The following is a 21,653-nucleotide window of genomic DNA, read 5'->3' on the forward strand; positions in this document are numbered from 1 at the left end:
TCTTGAAACTTCCAGGAATGAAGCCGCACATCCCACTTCATTTCAAATGACAGCGTTTAATGTATTTTTAAAAAATGCTCCCACATATGGAGAGGCCACCAGACAGAGCTCCCAGGAGGAGATGGAACAAGAATGGCCTGGACTACATCTCTAATGTGGTTGTAGTTTCGCCATCCCATTTCTATAGGACCCACCATCTTAGCCTGCTGTTTGGATGGTGGTAGGAGGGAGGCACAAACAAGCCTGCAGGGCTCCCCATGCTAAAGACACAGCCCCACAGGTTCAGCCTCTCTCTCTCTCTCTCTCTCTCTCTCTCTCTCTCTCTCTCTCTCTCTCTCTCTCTCTCTCTCTCTCTCTCCCCTTCCCCTCTCCCCTCCCACCCAGTGATGCATAATTCACCAGTGTGCTCCAGCTGAGTCAGGCAGAGCAGAGACTGGACAGGGCAGCTGTAGGAGGGAAAACATGGAGGCTAACAAAGCCTGTCTCCCTTGCAGCAGCCCTGTGACATTGCGGGACACCAGATCCCTGTTTCAAGTAATGCAATGTGGGCTTTTAACAGGATATTCGCAGTTGATAATTTTTAAAATGTGTATGCAATCTATGAGGGGTCCATTAACTCTCAGACTCTACCCCCTTCTCTAAATGTATGGCATCCATGAAAAAAAATCTACCTAGGGAACAGCGGAGCTTGTTGGGGGCTGTTTGCTGGCAACCAGCCACTAGGCCTGGTCAGGCCTGTACTGACTTCTTCCTCTATTCCTCCCTCCAGCCCTAGAGTCAGCAGCTGCCCTCTGGGCCCTTAACAAAGGAAGCTGCTGCTCAGGATGGGGGAGGCTGCGTTGGAAAGGAATGAGGAGCGGTGTGGGGCTCCTGGCGGCTATAGTGAAAGAACGGTCAAGATTCATTCGTTAACACAGTGTGACCTTCTGGGCCCCAGGTCGAGCCTGCCATCTATCACGTCAGGATGGAGGTGGGCATGGGGCGTTTATGCATGTGTGTGCCTGAAGCATATTAATTCACAGAGTAACCCAAGGGGACAGTATCAGCCACAAAGTATCCTTCCCAAAGACAGACTTGGGAATAAATCAGTGCTTACTCCCTTCCTCCTCCTCCTCCTCCTCCTCCTCCTCCTCCTCCTCCTCCTCCCTCACATACACACACGCACATACACAGACATGAGCGTATGCTCGCCAACACATCCAAACATACAAAAAAACTAAAGTCTGGTCCACGGAAAATCTGACCTTGAGACAAGTCATTTTGAATGCAAATTGAAGTCTAACCTGGTAGGCTGTTGCCCTTGAGATGGCCTCCCACTTCCTGACAAACCTAGGGGACAACAAGCATGCACATGGTCCCACTTGGCCTTGAATGAGGCTGGAAGAGCAGCAGCAGCTTGGGAGCAGCCCCTGTGAAGCGGGTGCAGCTGGCCAGAGCTGCCAGCTGCTGGGCTTCATAACAATGGCTAGGCTGAGGTTTCCTCCGTCCACGCCCACCAATGCAGAATGCCCGAGGGCTGAGATGTGCTTTTGTTACTATTCCCCACTTAATAACCGGCTGCTGAGAAGGGGTGGAGGGAAGCCCAGCCAACTGAGTGAATGGAAGCAGAGCCAGCCATGGCTGGGGGACTCCCTGATGGGCTCTGAGGCCTCAAGGTCCTGAGTGAGCACACCTGTCACCTCTCCATCCTTTAGAGACCATTTGCCACATCTTCCCAACGCACTAGAGAACCAGGCAATGGCCATGCGCTTCCTTCTCTCCTGTATTTGTCTCTATTTGAAAAAAAAAAAAAAAGCAAAAACAAACAACCACGACAACAACACACCTCTTAGGATTCAGGGGAGAGCAAAGTTTCTAATGCAATTGTTAAAACCAAAGAAATGTATAAAGCCTGCTTGTGTTGCAGTAATGCATAGTTTTGTGTATTTATCCACAGAAAACACAGGAAGTCTTCTGCGATACCCACTCTCAGGGAGCTGACAAACGACACCCACACTTGTTTGTCTGGAAGCTTCCAGAGACCTTTGCTCCCATGCTAGGTCCCTCCCTGCCACAGCTCACAAAGCCAAGGCCACATCTTCTTCTCTTCCTTGTCTGGGAGAACGTGTTCTCTGCCTATCTTCTCAATAACACCATTGACAGGACATATTTCCCAAGAACATGAAATCTACTATGCTGGATTCCATTTCTCTTGGTTGAATAAAATATGATCCCAATTTTTCTTCGTCTCACTCACTCACAGCCACGCTTTGAGCCACTCATCCTGGGCTTGAACATAATCCATGTAGTTCAGAATAATCCAGACACTCGAGAAAAGCTGAGGTTTCTTTAGCTCCCGTGTTCCCCCAGGAACATTTTCTATCCCTGAAGACAGGATGTATCAGAATGGAGGAGTCCAACACGGAGATCCTTCCTGGCCATCTAATGATGATTCCAGGAGAAGCAGAGGGGCTCATCTGCACATAGTGTCAGCTCACTGATGACCCTAGAACGAGTGCACTTAAGATCCCCGTGCCTTCTGTGACCCTGTGTGTGAGCAGAGTGCGTATTTCAGAGCTCATCAAACAGCACCCCAGGAGGCATCAACAAGCAACCACCCATTGTCTTTCCCACAGACACATTATTTTCATGGTCCAAAGGCACTCACAGGTTAGCACAGAAGTGTCTGCACCTCTATTGTATTCCCTCCAGTCAAGTCCTGGCTTGCGAATGCAAGCAGCTTGACTTAGCTCCTAGTTGTCTGGACACTTCTGCCTTGGGTCTCATGAGTTTCAAACATCATGGATCTTCAAAGGCAAGAGAGCACACGGTCTTGGGCACAAAGAGAGGGAAAGACATCATGATAGCTCAGAAAGCCAGCTTAAGAGTTGCATTATCGGCACTCTTTGCAGATTTAGTCAGTAGAGTCTTGAAAAGTCCCCAGAACTGCAAAAGAACACAGATCCAACTGGTAGGGGAAGTACAGACGTTGGAGAATATGGTCTGCATGAACTTGGGTTTGCCATTGGAAAGTGGGTTGGTTTCTTCACATGGTGCAGAGGCAGGATGCTGGATAAAGGAAGTGATGCCCCTGCAACCTGGTGACCAATGCTGAACAGGGCTCCGCTTTTCCCTGCAGAAAGCAGAATATGTGTTATAGCCAGAAATCAGCAGCGTTTAGGAGAGTGAAACCCAGTGACTCATTCCAATATTGTTAGCACATTATTTCACACACCTATAAAACTCATCTCCGACGTTAAATCTAAAAGTTCTCTTGGTATGTGTGCATGGGTGGGGGCTACAAATTTATGTGTGTCTGTGTATGCAGAGGGCAGAGATCAATGTCTTCTGTCTCCTTCAACCTCTCCAACTTATTGCTGAAACAAAGGCTCTCAGTGAAGGTGGAGTTGGCTCACCAATACAGCTAGACTGGCTGACCAGTAAGCCCCAGGGAGTCTCTTGTCTTTGACTCCCCAGCCCTGGGATTATAAGTGTGTGCCACTGTACTGCTTAGGTTTTATGAACTTGACACCAACTATAGTCACCTGGGAAAAGGAGATCTCACTCAGCTGAAGAATTGTCTCCATCTGCCTGGCCAGTGGCTATGTCTGCTGGGCATTTTCTTGGATATTGATTGATGTGGGAGCGTCCAGCCCACTGTGGATGGAGCCACCCCTAGGCAGGTCATCCTGGGTTGTATAAAAAAGCAGGCTGAGTGAGCCACCAACAGTAAATCAGAAAGTAACACCCCTTCATGGTCACTGCTTAAGTTTCTACCTGCAGATTCTTTGAGCTAGCGTTCTGACTTCCCTCCATAATAGACATTTCAGTAAGCTGAAATAAACCCTTTGCTTCCCAAGTTGCTTTCTGTTATAGTAATAGACTTACTACCAAGCTTGGAATTTTATGTGGGCACAAAAATGCAGATCCTCCATGCTTGGGTGAGAAGAACATTGTTGACTGAGCCATCTATCCCTCTAGACCCCACCCCACCCCAACAATTTCTCTTTTGATATCTTTTTTCTTTTTCCTGAAAATTGCACTCCTGACATGAGCTTCATGAAGACAAAGCCTACCTCAGGAAGGACTGTGAGGCAGCGAAACACCAGGATGAACAGAAAAGTGGTTAATGTGCTTTTCTTGGTGGCCTGGCAACTGGAGATACCGAAAGGGGCCTGGAAATGTTTCCAAAGGGAGACCAGCCCGTCTAAGCAGAGACTAGAGAAAGGCGTTGGATACCAAGTAGGCGGCAGAGCTGTCTTCATAAATCGCCGTCTGCAGGCCTTTTAATGTGTCAGTGTACCTCAGCCATTAACCATGTTTAATTGCTATCTCCGGTAAGTTCCGTAGATCATTACCATACCAGTCATTTTTCAAAGATCCTCGTTAGCACAGGACTAGGGAACACACATACAAAAAAGGGACCTGACAGGAAATGTCTAGAGAGATGCCGCAGAAAGGGGGTTGATAACAGTGAGCCAGCCCTCAGAGGGGACCTGTCTCTACTGGCACTGTAATAAGATGCAGTGCGCACACCAGGGCTTTTCTACCAGAGCACATCAGACAAGACAAACGAGCTGCCTGCTTCTAGCTGCTATTTCCCAGAGCATAGTTAGCTGTTGTCCACAGTGCCCGCTAGGGCAGAGGGACCTGGCAGCGGCCACTTTTGAACAGTGTCCAATGGGTTCTGGGAGCACCTGGGGGCACACACAGCGGGAAACCATCAACAAGCAGGGATGTGTGTGTTCTGCCACGGCCATTGCCAGGCTGTGCTGACCACCTAGCTTCAAGGTCATCTGAGACCAGATCCCCAAGGCTGTTTCAACAGTCAATCAAGAGAGAGGGAAGAGAATCTCCAAGTGAGCGCACTTATTTTGTTTCAGCGACTATTTTCATGTTGCCACGCCCTCTGTCCATCCAAGGTGTGTAATGTGAGCCACATCATGTTCTTTTATCCCTTAAACCAGAATGATGGAAGGCATCTTCTGTGTTTGCCAGTATGTCTGCTATGAAGACAGTCACATTGGGTACATTTATGTTATGGTAATGAATCCCCACAGGTGATCTGGACTCGCCTTCCTGACATCTTATATCCCTATAGAGTCACAGAAATGGCTCCCAGAGTGCAGGCATCCCACTGGAGTGGTGGTTACCCTCAAGTTTGGGCTGAGGGCCTGGGAGTTCTGGTTACTTTTTAAATCAACTCCACTCCTACCTCAGAATTCATCGACAATGTGGATTGGTGTCTATTGAGGTCTCCATTCCAGACATTGTAGATTCTTCCCTAGGGCCCTCATCTCAACCTTGGGCTGGTGTCCATGAATATCTTATTGCTACCTGCTCAGAGATGGCATGCTAACCATGATGGGATTTATCCAGATCAATCTCGGTTCCTAGCTCAGCAAGCTGCTCAGCTCTAAAGCCTGTGCCACGTGGTGCCTACAATCTAAGACAGAAGTGTTTAAGGGGAGCCTTAAAAGTGAAGTGTGTCGGGCTCTGAGTACATTTCTCATTCCAATAGCTCACAGAAGTTCGGGCTTCCATCCTTGTTTGCTGTTCTAAGTTTCATGTCTTCTATGTGGACTTCTATGGAACTATGTGGCCCTGTGCTCAGTAAGGGTGCTGGGCATTCTCTATAATGTCTGTTCTCTTACCTTGCATCCTGCTACGCTGAAAGCACTCTGAGGGTGAGAGAGAGAATGGGGTATGTACCTGCTCAGATTGTAGCCTTTACCTCATCCCATTTCTATTTCATAATAGTAAAAATAAAACCCTGGCTGTTAAAGCAGAGACAAACCTCAATCAAGTCACACCATCATCCCCTTTCCACACACCAACATACTTAGAGTGGATGCCAGTGAGGGATTCAACAATGGGACCAGGCATTTGGCCTTGGACTATGACATTCTGCATCCTAGCTTCGCTGCTTGGATGTTGCATGACAGACAGTGGGTCCTTTGCTCATTTTTCAATACTTTCATCTCCTACACCACGTGAAAGGGGAACAGAGAGACAGCCACACTTGGGTGCACAGGTTCTGTAGTACAGTGGTTGCACATAAATGTTTGGCACTCAGAGTGGCCAGCACAGCATTGCTTGGCTTCCTCCTTCGGAGGCACAGAGGGCAGGCAGTATGTGATAGACTTTTGCCCAAGAAAACAAACCACCTTATGGGAAGTGTGTTGCTCCTGGAATCAAAATTGAAAAAGTACGGATGGGACAGGATCAGGCCTCACCTGGGACCCAGGGCCTGGGACTGTAACTTTGACTTGTCCTTGATGCAGGGAGTATGATGTGTTCAGGTTTTATGGTGTTCACTTCAAGGGTGGCTGTATAGCTTGGTGGGCTTGTCATTTAAACATGAAACCGGAGTGCCACCCTGGAACCTAAGTAATGGAGAGAAAGGACTGCAGAGAGTCATTCTCTGAACCCTATATGGGCATGCTGTGACAGACATTCAGACAGACAGACACACAGACACACATTATTTTTATTGTTGTTGTTATTAACTACTATTGTTAGTAAATGAAGAAGGACAGAAAACTGTCCTCACAGCAGCCAGTGATGAAGGGCCGATACAGATGTTGATAACACAGCCACTGACCTTCCTATCCAGGCACTCAGCGCATTCTAACACATGGAGTTGTGAATGACCATGTAGGACAGAGTTCTTAATGAAAGTGACATTTAAATATGAGTCGCTCACCCAAAAAGACACTAAGAAGTATAGGGGATGCTAGCAAGATAGAAAGGTTCACAATTCAGGCGAGTGAAGTAACCCTGATTTATCTAATATCTGATTTCATTTACTTGATCCAGTTCCTTATTTGAATCACAGTGGACTGCTACATCAGTTTCCTCAGTGACCACAGTGAGAACCTTCCCTCAATACGTAGCTTCCATGACTATGACACAGAGTCTACATAAAACCCAAGGTATCTAGCACGCTTGGTCTTCTTCTTCCCTTCTGAGGGGCTCAGTGTTCTGGGGGACATGTACCACAACTGCTACAGTCAGCCAAGCCTCAGTTTATACTCTGGTTCACAAGCCAAGCTCCCTGGCTTATTTCCCTTAGACATGAAAGGGAACAGCAAGGAGGATGGATTCTTCCACCTGTGTATGATGGTTCCTTTCCACTGGGAATGTGACTGCGCTGCTTACTTTCCCACTGCTGTGATAAAATATTGTGACCAAGGCAACTTACAGAAGGAAAGGTTTATTTGTCGCTTATGGTTCTAGAGAGATAGGAGTCTGGCACCATCAGGGCAGGGGGCATAGCAGCAGTCAGGCAGGCATGGTGATATGAGCACCAGCAGGTGAGAACTCACACCTGATCCACAAACAGAATACACACACACACACACACACACACACACACACACACACACACACATGCACACACACACACACACACACACACACACACTCAAGGGAGAGAGAGAAGATGCTGGGGATGGTGACAGTCTTTGGAAGTCTCAAGTCACCTGTCCCCATGTCATACTTCTTCTACCAATTGGGATCCAGTATTCAAATGTATGAACTGAACCTATAGGGCCAGTCTCATTTAAACCATCATATTGACACAATGTGGAATCACTTGAGAATGGAGTCTCCATCAGGTTGGCCTGATGGCATTTCTGTAGAACATAGTCTTGATTCCATTGAGGGGAGAAGACCCAGACATTGGGGTTAAATCATACATTATCTCTCTGCTGCTTGCTGAATTCCTGCCTTGACTCCTCCTAGATGATAGGCTGTAACCTGGAACTATGAGCTAAAAATAAGCCTTCTTCCCTGTGTTCCTTTTCTACCTGGGTATTTTATTGAAGCAACAGAAAGGAAACTAGGACAGCAGTAATACCTAAGGAGCTTTTATGAAACCATTCTACAGTTAGCTCAAAAAAAGTATAGCTATGATTATCAGCACTGTTATAAAATCAGCAACAATTTAAAAAAAAAAACTCACCAACAGCAATGTTATGAGAAACACCACAATAAACTAGACCTCAAAGAAATGGTCACATTATTATTAGTATTTGTCTAGCAGTAATCAAGTCTGGCTTGTAGATACAAGCTTAGTTAAAGGCATTTGGATATATATCTGACAGCCATGTTTCCCTACACATGATGTCTCTTTGCTAAACCCCCAAAGAACATTTTTGTTATTATTTTTGTTTCTTGAAACAGTGTCTTATAACACACAGGCTACCCTGGAATTCATTATACCTACAAGGATGACCTTAAATTTCTCCTCTGGCTGCCCCCTCTTCCCTCCAGCCTCTGAGTGCTAGAATTTTACAGGTATGTGCCATCACACCCATCACAGTGAGAACAGCTACCAGTGAGACAACTCTCAGAGATCCATGTTGTTCTACAAGTGTGCAAACTCACTCCACTACCTCGGTACTTAAAATTGAAGTCTTGGCCAACATTACTCTGTAGATCCCAGCCCTGTGCTTCAACTTGCCATCTCTTTAAACTGGCCTAGATGATCCAGGCACAGAGTAACCCCTGATTGCAATTGTTTCTCACCAAACACCATGAAGAACAATTTGCTTTATTTATGACTGAAAGACAAAATTTCTCTCCATCTTAAAAAAAAAAATCTTACCCAGATGGAAGAAACATGTTAGCCTGAATGTTTTTCTGTTCCTCCAAGCAACTTGTAGGACAGGCCCTGGACCCTGGTCTTTTTCTCCCAAGTATGGCCTCTGGAAACAGTGTTAGGTGAAAGGTGTCATAACAGGTCATGGTGGTGGCCCATCCTGAGATGTGGGCAGAGAGGAGATGGAGATGATGGCAGAATCAGCTCTCTCACATGTCAAAGAGGCAAAAAGTTATTTCCCCAAAACAGCAGTGTGGACTCTGGGGTCTTTTCAAGTCTGGGTGTCCACTGATCCCACAAAACAGCTCTGACTCCTCTTGGCACCAAAGGCATTTAGCAAGGGTCAAAGTTAAAAGTCTCAGCATCAGCTTCCACACAGGAGGAGCCTTTTCAGGGTCCCTGGTGTGAGTGGCCTCCTACTACAGCAGCCACCACAGCAAATGAAGCCATTCAGGGACCAAAAAGAAAAGGATAAAATGCAGAGACGAAAGGAAGAATCAGTTTAAAAATGTGTCACTCTTGGGTGGGGTCATCAGGATAGAACCATACAAAAATAGACACCCTTGAACAGTAAAAGAGAAGGTATCAAATGGACAGCAAAGTGTGTCACAGCCACCTGGTGGGGCTTTCCCAACTTTAAAGAATAGGTGGCCCACCCTCCTCCTACAGGATCCTGTACCCTAATACCTGAGGAAGGTTTTTCTTCCTGTTTACTCCACATTATACATGTTCCTTAAAAGGAAGGAGGAAGAAGAGGAGGAAGGAAGAACAGGAGGAGGGAAGAGGGAGAGGAGGTAAAGGAGAAAGAAGAGGAGGAAAGGGGAAGGAGGACTTGGCTCCATTCACAGCCTACCACCTGCAGGTACTTCTCTTACTGCATGTACGGTATGGCCATAGACACCCAAACAGTTCTTACTACTTACAAACCAGTCTACACCATCTGCTGAATATGCCACATGCACCCCAAAGATCACCATCATCCTTCCCCATGTCTTCCTATCTCCCCAACATGGAGTGATCAACACAGGACTCAACACAAATTGCCATCAAGGAAGGGTAGTTTCACAGGGATGAGTCACCTAGTCATCAGGGAAACCCAAGTGCTCAGAAGCATGGGGCTGTGTCTCCCAGTGCAACTGTGCTGGGATTGGATCTCCCAGCTCTGTGCTGCCCTTGTGAACATTATGGTGGTTATTATCCAACAGAAGCCATATGTTGTGACTATCAATGTGACAGGATCTACAGTCACCTAGGAGTCAAATATCTAGACACATCTGAGAGTTTCTACATTAGGTCAATTAACACGAAAAGTCCCACCCTTACAACGCACCAGCAACCACGTGGGAAGCCAAACCATAGTCCCTGAACTCCTGTTCCCTTCCAAAGTGCCTTGTGTGGCAACTTCAGGCACCTTAGGACATTTTATATGACTTCTGCCTTGTTCCCCCCAGACCTATAGTGAACCACCCTGGAATCCAGAGACTTTACATGGTGACACTGTCCTATCCACTCCAGACTTCCAACCAGAGTCCTGAGAAAGAGGAACATTTTGACAGTCTGCATATAAACCACCTTGTGAACATGGCTCCTGGAAGTATGTTATCCCTAAAGAAGACAGCAGGTGTGGGAGCTCCCTCAGAACTGACTCTCATTTCCAAACATGTGATACTGGACTCCCACTCACTTGTAGAAGTGGAGAAAGTGTGTTTAAGAAAGAACTTAGATGCCAGCCTGAGCATGCATAACACAACTCTCTCTCTCCACAACCTGTGTCTGTTCCTATCACGGAGGACTCATTGAGCACTCAAGAAGCTAAATACAAACCTCTTCTATAGAAGGAGGCCTGGATCTGGTCAAAGCCTGTGGCAAGGGACATAATGGTCCCAAGTATGGGGCATATCAGTCATATTTCCCTAGGTGGCCATATTGTCAAACTTTCTTCTAAATATTGATATTTATAACCCACAGACTAATGGCACTCTCATTCTAGGCCAGAGAAACTTCTTTCTGCAGAGTGTGGGCTTTTAAAAACAAAGGTGCATATCTGTCTGGTCTAAGGGCTGAGAAAAAGAATGATTGCTGAGCCTTCATCCTATATAGGACCCCTATATCGCCCCTCTTCTTTAGACCCAGAAACCATAAAAGAAGGAGGGGAGAAATGAGGGAAGAAAGGGAGGCTGGGAAAGGGAGACTGCCATCCAGGTTGGACACAGGACAACAGAGACTGTGATGGTTAGTGTTCTCAATCCAACTCGAGTCATCTGGGAGGAGGGATCACTGACATCAGATTGCCCTATAGCCAAATCTGTGTGGCACCTTCTTGATTGATTGATATGGGAAATTCTAGCCCACTCTGGGCCCTGCTACTGCTCCTAGTTAGGCGGTCCTGGGAGCTATAAGAAAGGTAGCTGATTTTCAAGCTTAGGCAGCAAGTCAGTAAACAGCTTTTCTCTGTGCTTTCTACCTTGACTTCCCTCAATGATGGACTGTGACTGTGACATAAGCGTCGTAATCAACCCTCTCCTTCCCAAGATGCTTTCAGTTATGGTCTTTATTACAACAACTGAGAAGAAAGCCAGGATGGTGGCCATGAACACAAGATGGAGCCCTCTCAAGACCCATCATGGACAGAGGGGTGTCCCCAAAGCCCTATTCCTTCCCAAGGAGCTATGTCTTCAAAGGTGTTGCCAATGGGAGACAAGTTAAGGAGGGGCTCAGACAGAAAAGGAAGTGGGTGGTTAAGGGAGGTGAATATAATCACAATATATTGTATATTGGCATGAAAGGAGAAAGAGAGAGAGAGAGAGACAGTTCCAAAATAATGGAACACTTTTCCTGAGAAAATATGGCACCCATTATCACAGCTGTTACAAGATTTCCTGCTTTCCACAATCCCTGCCTGTGTGCTGTTAAAAAAAAAAAAAAAAAAGTAAATAATTTTAACACTTCCTCCAACATTTAGTATCCCCTCAAAATATCCTGTTTAATAAGATAGCCAGAAAACTGGCCAGTGAAAAGAAAGCTAGTCCTCGATTTTTGGTTACAATTAATTGCTTTAATTTTTTTTTTCTACAATCAGTTGCTTTTGTGATTATTTAATTAACCAAACTTTTCACACAAGCCAGGCGCTCATTCAGTTCTCACCTGTGACCTTTCCCAAGCTTGTTTACCTGGAAAGACACAATGTAACTAAAGCCAGGCTGGAGAGGAGGCTCGGGAAATGGCAGGCTTTGGTGTCCTCTAAACTTTCCAGGCCACGGAGGTTTAATTACCCCCGCACAGCTTACTGTGGGGGGGATGGGGAGGGAGTGGGGGGTGGGGTGACCGAGGCTACAGAACTGACAGGCCCCCATCCTCCACCCACTCTGCCACAGGAGCCAGCTGCACACCCAGTGTACCAGGGACAAAGAGGGGGCAAAGCTGACTGCTGGGGAGTCTGCATTCAGCTGGCAACTTGAAATGCTACATTCCCCCTTTTCCAGTAATTTCTGTATGTTGGAAAGATTGAGGTCTCTCGGCAGGGCTCTAGGCTGGCCTGGAAGGCGGAACTCTAAGGCTTAATTTCCAAAAGGGGTGTGAGCTAGAAACCCCTTCAAGACCCAGGGACTGGGTTTTGTTTTGTGACCAGCTACTGCCACAAAAGAAGGACCCACCCCCACTCCGAGTATTCAATTAACCCTGTGTGTGACGCCTAGGATAGGAGGTTGGTTCAGTCCCCATTCAGGAGATTCCGAGGGGGGCTTTCTTTAAGGATTCTTTTTTAACAAAGGAGGCCAACTAAGTAGCTTTTTGTTGTTGTTGCTGCTGGGCTCTGGCCTATTGTTACCTCCAGAGGGACCTTTTCCACTTAATTGGGCTTTAGAATCCCACCACTATTGTATTTGTATATACGGAATACCAGCTGAGGAAGTCTGCAGGTTTAAGTCTATAAGCACTTGGGCAAGCAGATTCCCAAGCCAGCTTAGCTGTACTGCCTGATGTAACTCATCCCGATAGAAAGAATTTCATAAAATTAGAACCACAACAAGAATGTGTTTCTTCTACTGAGCTGCGGTCAGGCATCAGACACTGCTTTCCTCTTTGTATGCTGGCTTCTAGTGAATCCCTTGTGTTCAGGACTGGCATTTAGGAAGAAAGCAGTCACGATTAGCTCAGCTCACTACAAATGCTTCACCCTCCCCAAAGCACACAACACGTTTTGGTTTGGCTTCCTTTGGGGTTCCAGTATTTTGTCTCTCCAGTTAGATAAGGAGTCCCATCCTCAAACAGAAAAGAAGCATATACAGTAGAAGACACCTTGGAAGAACCAGTGGGGAATATATATATATCAGGCATGATGTCAGACAACAGGGCATGCATGGTGAGGCCTGAGGAAAATCAGGCCTCATCTCATCTCTCAGAGACTCACGTTTGCAGGAATTACACTATTTCACTCCCTAATTTTTTTTTCTTCTTTGAAGCAACAGTTCTACTTCTTGCCTGGAGGATTAGACAGATTTCTCAGAGGGTGGTATATCCTAGTGGTGAGAGTAAGCTGGCATCATAAATAACGGCGGCTCTCTCAGAATTGCTGTCATAGACAGTACTAGGGACAACTAGAAGACTCCATGCTTAATTTAGTGCTCTCTGGCCTCTCATGGGAGTCTAGAATAAGTATTAAAGTCAGGCCTGTCTGTGATGGTGACAACTGTCAGCAGCCAATAAGGAGGCTCTACCTGTGCACAAGGCCTGATTCACCTCACTAGTGGGCATTAGTTGCCTAGCCTGGGTGGCTGCTTGCGCGTGCCACTTCTGTGCCACGCTGTGTATCCAAAATACACATGCGCAGCATACACAAGCTAAGAGTGGCAGCTGGCCTCTGACCCATAGATAGGACAATGTGCTCCAAAAGTAATTTTGACAAACTTTATACAGACAAAAGGCATCCAACTCTAGGGGCAGACAGTGCTGCTTGTGACTTACCCCTTCATGCGCTCTGTGAATGAAGAGAAGAGACGCATTTGATGCTTGGATTAGAATGTACGGGGCTGGGGAGAGATGGCTCAGTCAGGAAAATGCTTGCCTTGCAATCATGGAGACCTGCATTCCATATGCCAGAACATACAAGCAAGGCACAGTGAAATGTGTCTATAATCTCAGAAGTGTTGTTCGGCAGAAACAGGCTGATCTCTGAGGCCCCCTGTCCAGCAAGCCTAACCGACTGTAGTTGAGCAACTCCTGGTCAATGAGAAACCCTGTTTGGAAAAGCAAGATGGACTCCACCTGAGGAACAACTCTCGAAATTGTCTTCTGGTCACCATATACATACAAGTGCACCTCTGTGCATACTTGAGAACTCACACCCACACCACAAATGATACTACTCAGGCTGCCCTTGCATGAAATAACTTTTGCCCTTTGCATCAATGAATACGAGAAGCCATCTCTCTTCATATAGCTTACATCACCCACTAGCCAGAGAGTTGCATGGAGAAAACTCAGCAGACTGGATGAGACTGCGTGTTAGGGAAAGCATGACCTTGTCCAGGACAGGGCTATGGACCGTCTTACCCTTTCCTGCAGCCCCTTCAGGGACCCTTAAAAGGGCTTAATGCATGCTAGTGAGCCTCCTTATAGATTTGAAGATCTGAGTTAAATCTAAACATTTTAAACCTTTTATCAAGTGTCATGTTCATAGTGTACCTCAAAGAATGAGAAGCGAATCTCCAGAAATCTCATCTGTTAGGAAAATGGTCCAAAGCTGCAAAATAGAGAAATGACAACAAGGCGTTTCCATAAAAAGAAGCAGAGATTTTCCATCAGTTGAAGCAGAAGCCAGAAAGCTGAGATGGTCTTCAGTGCAAAGTGCTCTCTCTGGACCCCACTGCTTGAGGTTGACACACACCTGCCAGCTTTCTCAGTCAGGGCTCCGGTTCATACCCAGTAAGAAGATGGCGATTCCCTCTGAATGAAGCTGTTGTGAGGGATAGACCTGTCTCGGAATAAATAAGAACTGACAACAGACAGGGAAAATGCAAGTTGAAGCAGCTGTGAATTTTAGAGGCCTGATTAAAGGGCAGAGGATGTCACAAGGAAAGACAAGGAGATGATATGTTTTAAAGGCTCCTCATTGGGCTGGAGAGATGGCTCAGAGGTTAAGAGCACTGACTGTTCTTCCGGAGGTCCTGAGTTCAAATCCCAGCAACCACACCTGAGTTCAAATCCCAGCAACCACACAGTGCCTCACAACCATCTGAAATGAGATCAGATACCCTCTTCTGGTGTGTCTGAAGAGAGCTACAGTGTACTTACATATAATAAATAAATCATTGGTTTTAAAAAAAAAAAGGCTCGTGCGCACAGTGGAGGCATGGAAAAGTTAAGCTGCTTATGAAACTGGGCTCTGTCTGCAGCTCAGTGGTAGAGCACTGGCTTGTATGTTCTCTGCATTGACATCCAGGGCACCTCAACACAAACAAGCAATAAGTAAACAAGTGCTAGTTTTCTGGGAATTTTTCATTCCCATGCTGACATCTTATTCTGTGGGGGTGGGGTGGGTGGGTAGGAAATGCCTGACACTACTCTCTCTTTTGGGTCATTAAGTCCTTCAGCCTATAAACAATTCAAACTATGTATGAATTGTCCTGGCATCAGCCAGCAGTTAACCTTTCAGGGCATCTCTTGTTTCTAAAGTGCCAGACAGTAACCAATCAGAATGTACGTGCTGTTTCTTTAAAAACAACAGGGCTTCTCACTCCTTCCAGCATCCTTACCCATTAGTAACAGGCAGAAGACCTCAGCAGCTAGGGAGTCCCCCTGGGTGCAGCTGCCAGCCATTTTGTTGAAAAAATGCCAGCCCCTAGGTGGTACCCCAGGCTAGTTCACTTCTTGCCTATTGTCTGGGCACATGTGGCTTTTGTTATTTCTTTGGGTCATCATGACCTTTTGTCAGCTATGGGTATTGAGTGGGGATGGAGGGAAAAAAGGGAGGAACTCCACAGAGAGGGAATTGGATATAGATGCGGAGGAACGGGCATCTAAGGCCAGCTGGAGGGAGATGCCATCCTGTGTGCATGGAGGACGTGCCTCTTTTGTTTATCTTATGATTCCACAGCCTGGAAAGGAACACAGCACCTTCGTGGGGCATGCAGAAAACCAGGCAGGGCTAGAGCAGCAAGGGTAGAGCTGTTCAAGGACCTCACCTACAATACAGAGCAGAAAAACAGTGGGAGTGTTGGCGGTCCCAGGCCCAGCATCCCACTTTCCCAACCTGAACACCAAGAAGTTTCAGACCTCAGTTCTGTCTCCAGCACAGGCCCCCCACAGGCTTTTCCCAGCCTTCCTCTTCCAAGCTCCTCTACAGGACCCCCCACCCCCACCCCCAAGAGGTTAGCTTCAGGCCTTGATATTTTAAAATGAATTTCACCGACCCATTAGCTCAGGTGGAGTCTTATTTATAAGACATCCTTGCCTCTTCTCTCTCCCCCCTGGGGCAGTTAGTGGCTTGTTTACAGGTCATTAAGCCACAATGGGGGTGGTGGGAGTGGCTATGAGAGGCAGGTCTACAGTTCTGGCTAGACCCTGTATCTAGGAAGCCGAAGAGGCAGAGGGGTGGGATAGGTGGGTAGATGGGTAAAAGCTTAGTATCCCAGAAAGCTGGAGGACCCCAGTCCAATACACAGAAGCCCCACAAAAAGCTTGAAGTGATGACAGACATGCCATCCCAGCTCTGCGCCCATGAGATGGGAGATGGAGATAAGACAGTTGCCAGGATGCTCTAGGGCTAGCCTAGAGTACAGATCATCATTATCATCAGCAGCAGCAGCAGCAGCAGCAACAGCAGCAGCAGCAGAAACAGCAGAAACAGCAGACGCAGCAATAGATGTGCTATTGCTGACAGTCATTCTGGGTAAGAACAACTCTTACAAGGGTTGAATCTTTTGAACCTGACATTGTCTGCCCACTTGCTTTCTTGAAAGCATGACCATGGGGGCAAGCAGCCACCGTGATGTCACATGTGTGAATATCACATGATGTTTAGGTAATTTCTTGCTCTCTAGAACATTAAACAATCACTCACCATGCTTTTCCCCAGTCCAATCCTGCCAGTGCACACAGGGGTCTGTGGACCTCTCGGTAGGGGACATTCACTCCTGATCCCCTCCTCACTCAGGGCAAGGCACATTTAGATGGCTGCCTAGATCTCTGCCAAACTCCTCACCAGACTCCCTGTAGCCCACACCAGCCTCCATTAAATAGTCTTCCTGAAGCTTAGCTCTTGAAGGGTTAGAAACTATCACTGCCTGGCTACAACACAGCATGTACATGCATGTACACACGTATGCACATAGGTGCACACCCATACCTACAATACATCCTTCTTGCGGCCTGCGTCTGACTTAATCCCTCCCCATTTCCATGGCCGGCTTTCCTTCTGCTCCTCTGTGTTTCCTGAGAGACCTACCTCCAGGCTTCTGTGCTTGCTATACTCCTATTTCCTAAAGCACAGCCTTTCTTTCCCTTTTGGTCTAAGCAGCCTTCCAGATGCTTGGAACTGCCATAATTTTCATTTTCCTTTGTTTCTCTGTCCAATTTGCTTTCAGCTGCTTGGACATGAGAGCCCCCAACAGTTTCCCTAGACACCACGCTGAGGGAAGACCTCTGCATAGCGTAGGTGACAATGGGCACTTGTTTACTTCTTTTGATTTTTCTTACTGAATTAAATCTGTTCTTGAACGTTTTTTTTCAAACACGTATAAAAATGCATTCTAATTGCTTTTCGCCCACGGCTGCTGCCCCCCTCCTCCTCTCAAGTCCTTCCCTTACGTTCATGGCTTCGTTTTATTTTATGGCCCACTGCATTTAATGAATAAAAAGGTAGATGTGGAGTTCCAGCCTGCTGTACTTCCCCCACGCCTGTGGCCCATTGGCATCTTCCACACTCAGTCTCACAATCCTCTTTCCTCAGCACCTGAGAACTCCCTGCCTTACTCATTCAGGTTAAATACATACACCTTCTCCATCAGGTGGTAAAGTCACCGAGACGAAACCTAAATGGGCTCTCTCTTATATTTTTAAGGATGTATGAAGAGAGCCTTTTGGTAAGCCCTGAAGCCTCTCCAGTGTCTTGATAATGAGAATATCCTGCCTTCCTTGACTTTCCCCACCTGCAGAGGGAAGAATGGGGTTGAGGAATCAGGCAAAAAATCCAAGTACCTTATGGATTTGACATGAAATGAGCCTAGAGGTTTATGTGTTGAAGGCTTAGTTCTCAGCAAGTGGCTCTATATTGGGGGCTCCTGGTGGCGGAACCTAGTTAGAGGAAGTGGGTCACAACAGGGAGCAGGTCTTTGGAGGTTGTAGCTTCTTGATCCCTTCCTCACTCTCTGCTTTCAGTCTACTATGTGGTAAAGAGGTTGTCACGTTACCTACTTCTGTAACCTTAATGTTCTACACAGTTCCGTAAAAGCCAAACAAGCCCAGAACAGATGCCCTGATGCTATGAGCCAGAATGACACCTTCTTCCTTGGAGTCAATATGTCAGGTATTGTGGATACAGCTACACAAAAGTACGCTAACATAGATACATTTAAAGGTCATTACAATATTAAAAAAAAAACAACCAAAAATTGATATGATGGCTAGTGCTGTCAGCTTAACAGAATCTAGAATCATCTGGTAGATCTCTGCATATCTCTATGGAGGACCTTGATTACATCACTTGAGGTGGGAAGACCTGTCCACTGTGGGCAGCACCATTCCCTAGAAAGCTGAGCACTGATGTGTATGCAGTCAATGTTCTCTGATTCAATCCTGTAGATGTGTTGTCATCACCTCCCTCAAGTTGCTGCCTCTGGCACATCCCCAACATGATGAACTATGCCTTAGACCTGCAAGCCAGAATAAACATTCCTTCCCTTGAGTTACTTAGGTCAAAATATTTTATTACAGCAACAAGAAAAGAAACTAAAATTTTGGGGACTAGGATTAAAATAGCAATTATTACTCCAAAATGTAAGTAACATTCACAATTAATATACAAAGCTTTAAAATGCATTTTGGAAGATAGTGAATGTTGAGGGGTATACTTCCATACTTAATCATGATGCATAGTGTCTACATTCATCCTAATAAGGTACACTGAGTTGTTGCTGCTAAGTATAAAGTATTTTCATGGTGTGACTCTCCTCATTTCTCGAATGAGAGCAAGCCAGGCATATCTTTCCTCTTGCCTAGCTAGTAGATAACTTAGGCTCACCAAGTCCTGTTAGTGTATGCTTCCTCTACCTTTCATCTCCCACTCCATGTGTGTGTGTGTGTGTGTGTGTGTGTGTGTGTGTGTGTACACGCACTGCATTCTAGGGCAGGTTCAGTCCTCTGTACACTGTAGCTCCTTAACCCAGGGTGAAAGATCCCCTCCATCTTTCTGCTAATCTGTTCTGCTAATCAGAATTGCCAGAGGCAACATCTTTGCCACCAAATAAGCGATTTGCTTTAGAAAATCACTTAAGGAAAAAAAGCTGGTCCTAGGAATCCACAGTATACACCAGAGCAGCAGTTTCTGGTGACTGCACCATATGTACACAGGCACATAGATCAGCTTTGTACACGTCTTTCTGGTCAGTTGCTTCACTTCTCCAGCATCCAATGTGGAGAGACAGAGACAGGTGCATGCTAATCTTCCCTGACACTAGGTTGCTTGTATTTCTTTCCTATACTAGCTCTGGTGCGTTTGTCACAGCCGTTGGACTAACCCCAGCTCCCGGCTCATATGCCTGCGTGACATCTGGGCTAAGGTGGTGTGGTGGATCTGGAAGGTTAATGGGGACCATAGTCCTCAAGCTTGCTGCACAGTGAAAGAAACGGTATGGTGGCAGCAGTACCCCAACAGATGTGTGGCTTAGTTTCCATATCAAGAACCTAGGATTTGATTATGGGACGAGAATCTAAGCTTTGAGATTATCCAGCTATCTAACTGTTGATGCTGATTTATCATCAAGAGCCACATGATGCTGAGGTAGGTGCAGCCAAGACCTCTCTCTCCGTACCACAATCCAAGCTCAGGGATTATAGTCACACTCTATGCAGCGCAGATCAAGGGTCCTATTGAATGCTATCCTATATGTTCAGGCAGCCTGCAGTGGGCCCTAAGCATGCATCTCATAGCCTCTGAACTGCAGCATTTTGCAGCAGCATCCACTGTCTGCAACTCCTGCTGTCTCCCAGATATACTCCTTGGGTTTGGATTCTCTTTGTCTCTCCCTGCAGTTGAATGAGGTCCCCCCTCCCATGTGCCGCATAATGGTAGTCTCCTGGAGTGTGGAGTCATAGACTGGACCCATGAGGAATATCAGCTTTGGGCTACTACAGATCAATATAATCTAGAACATAGCAAACACTGGGTGCTTCCAGGAAGAGAGACGTGAGCTGGAAGAGCTTTTTAGAGATCATGGCTAGGCTTAAACAATATATGCATATGGCCTGCCTCAGTACAGAATGGCATGAGAGCAGACAGAGACTGCAGGGAAACAGAACCCAAGCTCGTTGTTAAGGAATGAAGCAGACATGCCACCTCCAGCATAAGATCAAGAGGGAGGTCAGGAGTGCATACCCACTTCCATCAGTACCGTGGGTTCTTGCACCTGGCCCTAAAGGTAGATAAAGATCAATGAGTGATTAAATAGCAAACTCTCATGACAGGATGAGCCTGCCTGCTGCACAGTAAAACAAGACTTACTTCTCCATGAGCCAGCACTACCTGTCCAGAACCTTACTATGGACCAGACTTCTAGTGAACTGACCCCAGCTGGGCTTTCAAGACCCCGGAGTCTAACCTAGCCCTTGGCTGCAGCCACCAGGGCAATGTTCTGGCCTAAGTCTGAAGCTGTTACAACCTGAGCTAATGTGATTCTCTATACCAGATACTGCTCTACGACTCCTGCACAGACTCAGCGGTTCCACAAGCCGCTTCTACAATGTGCTGTGGCTATGACCCAAATCTCATATCGCTTTTAGGAAGGCAAACCATTCTCATCTGTGTCAAAAAGCCCTATGCCAGGGATGCAAACACAAATGCGAACCAGGGCCTAATTCTGTCCCCTAAGAATTGCAAGCTTGTTGCAGCAAGGATAATCACCTTTTCCTGTGAAGAACTCAGACACTACCAGCTTATGTGATATTTTCCACCTAATACCAACCAGCTTCCTGTTAAGTCTAGGATGGGTTCTGAATTAGAAATTGGGCACCCCACCCCCACTCCCGTGTATTCCATGGCCACCATCTCAGTCCCTTTTGAAGCATCCCAAGAAATCCCCCTGGGGACATGTTAATCAGATTCTGGGCTTCTGGGACTCCGGCAGAGTCTGGACTACAATTCCTCCTTGGCTAGGTCCCCTCTAAAATAATCCTCCTGGTTTTGGGGGGGGCTTTATGATCCAAGTGCAGGCTCAGCCCGGTTCTTGTTTTTTAACAAGGAATTAGGAAAATACAAGAAATCTTCCGGAATCAATCTGCTTCACCGCAACAGCCAGCCTCAGCAGAATGCCCGCTCCTATCAGCACGGCAGAGGCATGGCCCAGACAGCCCACATTATCTGAGTCCCCCATTCCCGACTCACCTGAGCAGCGCTACCCAGGTCCGGCTTCCCCAGACTCCCAGCCTGGAGAGCTCTGTCTCATCTCAGAGGCAGTGTGCAGTGCGCTTTTCCCTGTAGCCCGGCAGCCGTCAAAACACTCTCCAGACTGCAGCATGAATCTAAATTTGGGGGTCCTAGGCAGGGGCTTCCAGAGGTGCTTGGCACTGCTTGGCACGGGCAGTAAGTGTCTCAGCTCCATTCAGACTGCTGACCTTGGCATGGGCGCTGTGTGGTACAACTCATCTTGCTGGTGCGTGGAAGCTTTAACTGTCTCTTCCCCAGCTCATAACCCTCAAGTCGCAGGCTGAAACAATGTCCCGTGATGCCACAATGCTCATACCCCAAGCTACGTACAACCAACCCCTGCAAAGTGTGCCGGCTAAAAGGAAGCCATCATTTTGAGCAGAATGAGTCTGGGTGGAAGTCTGTTTATCTCCACCCCCTCTGAACGGTATC

General features: G+C 46.8%; 1 long non-coding RNA gene across 3 annotated transcripts; it reads right to left on the minus strand.

Moving 5' to 3' along the window:
* Positions 1-1,745: 1,745 nt before the first annotated feature.
* On the minus strand, positions 1,746-21,466 carry Gm9866 (predicted gene 9866). 3 transcript variants are annotated; one of them, NR_045868.1, is made up of 4 exons: positions 21,180-21,466; positions 14,267-14,555; positions 3,525-3,668; positions 1,746-3,112 (listed from the first exon to the last, which is right to left on the minus strand). It is a non-coding gene; the product is annotated as a predicted gene 9866 (long non-coding RNA). The 3 variants fall into 3 exon arrangements; NR_045869.1 differs by lacking the exon at positions 3,525-3,668 and having other exon boundaries at positions 14,267-14,324; NR_045870.1 differs by lacking the exons at positions 3,525-3,668; positions 14,267-14,555.
* Between the last annotated feature and the right edge of the window lie 187 nt (positions 21,467-21,653).

This window comes from Mus musculus, chromosome 12 (genome assembly GCF_000001635.26).
Source record: "Mus musculus strain C57BL/6J chromosome 12, GRCm38.p6 C57BL/6J".
Lineage (NCBI taxonomy): Eukaryota > Metazoa > Chordata > Mammalia > Rodentia > Muridae > Mus > Mus musculus.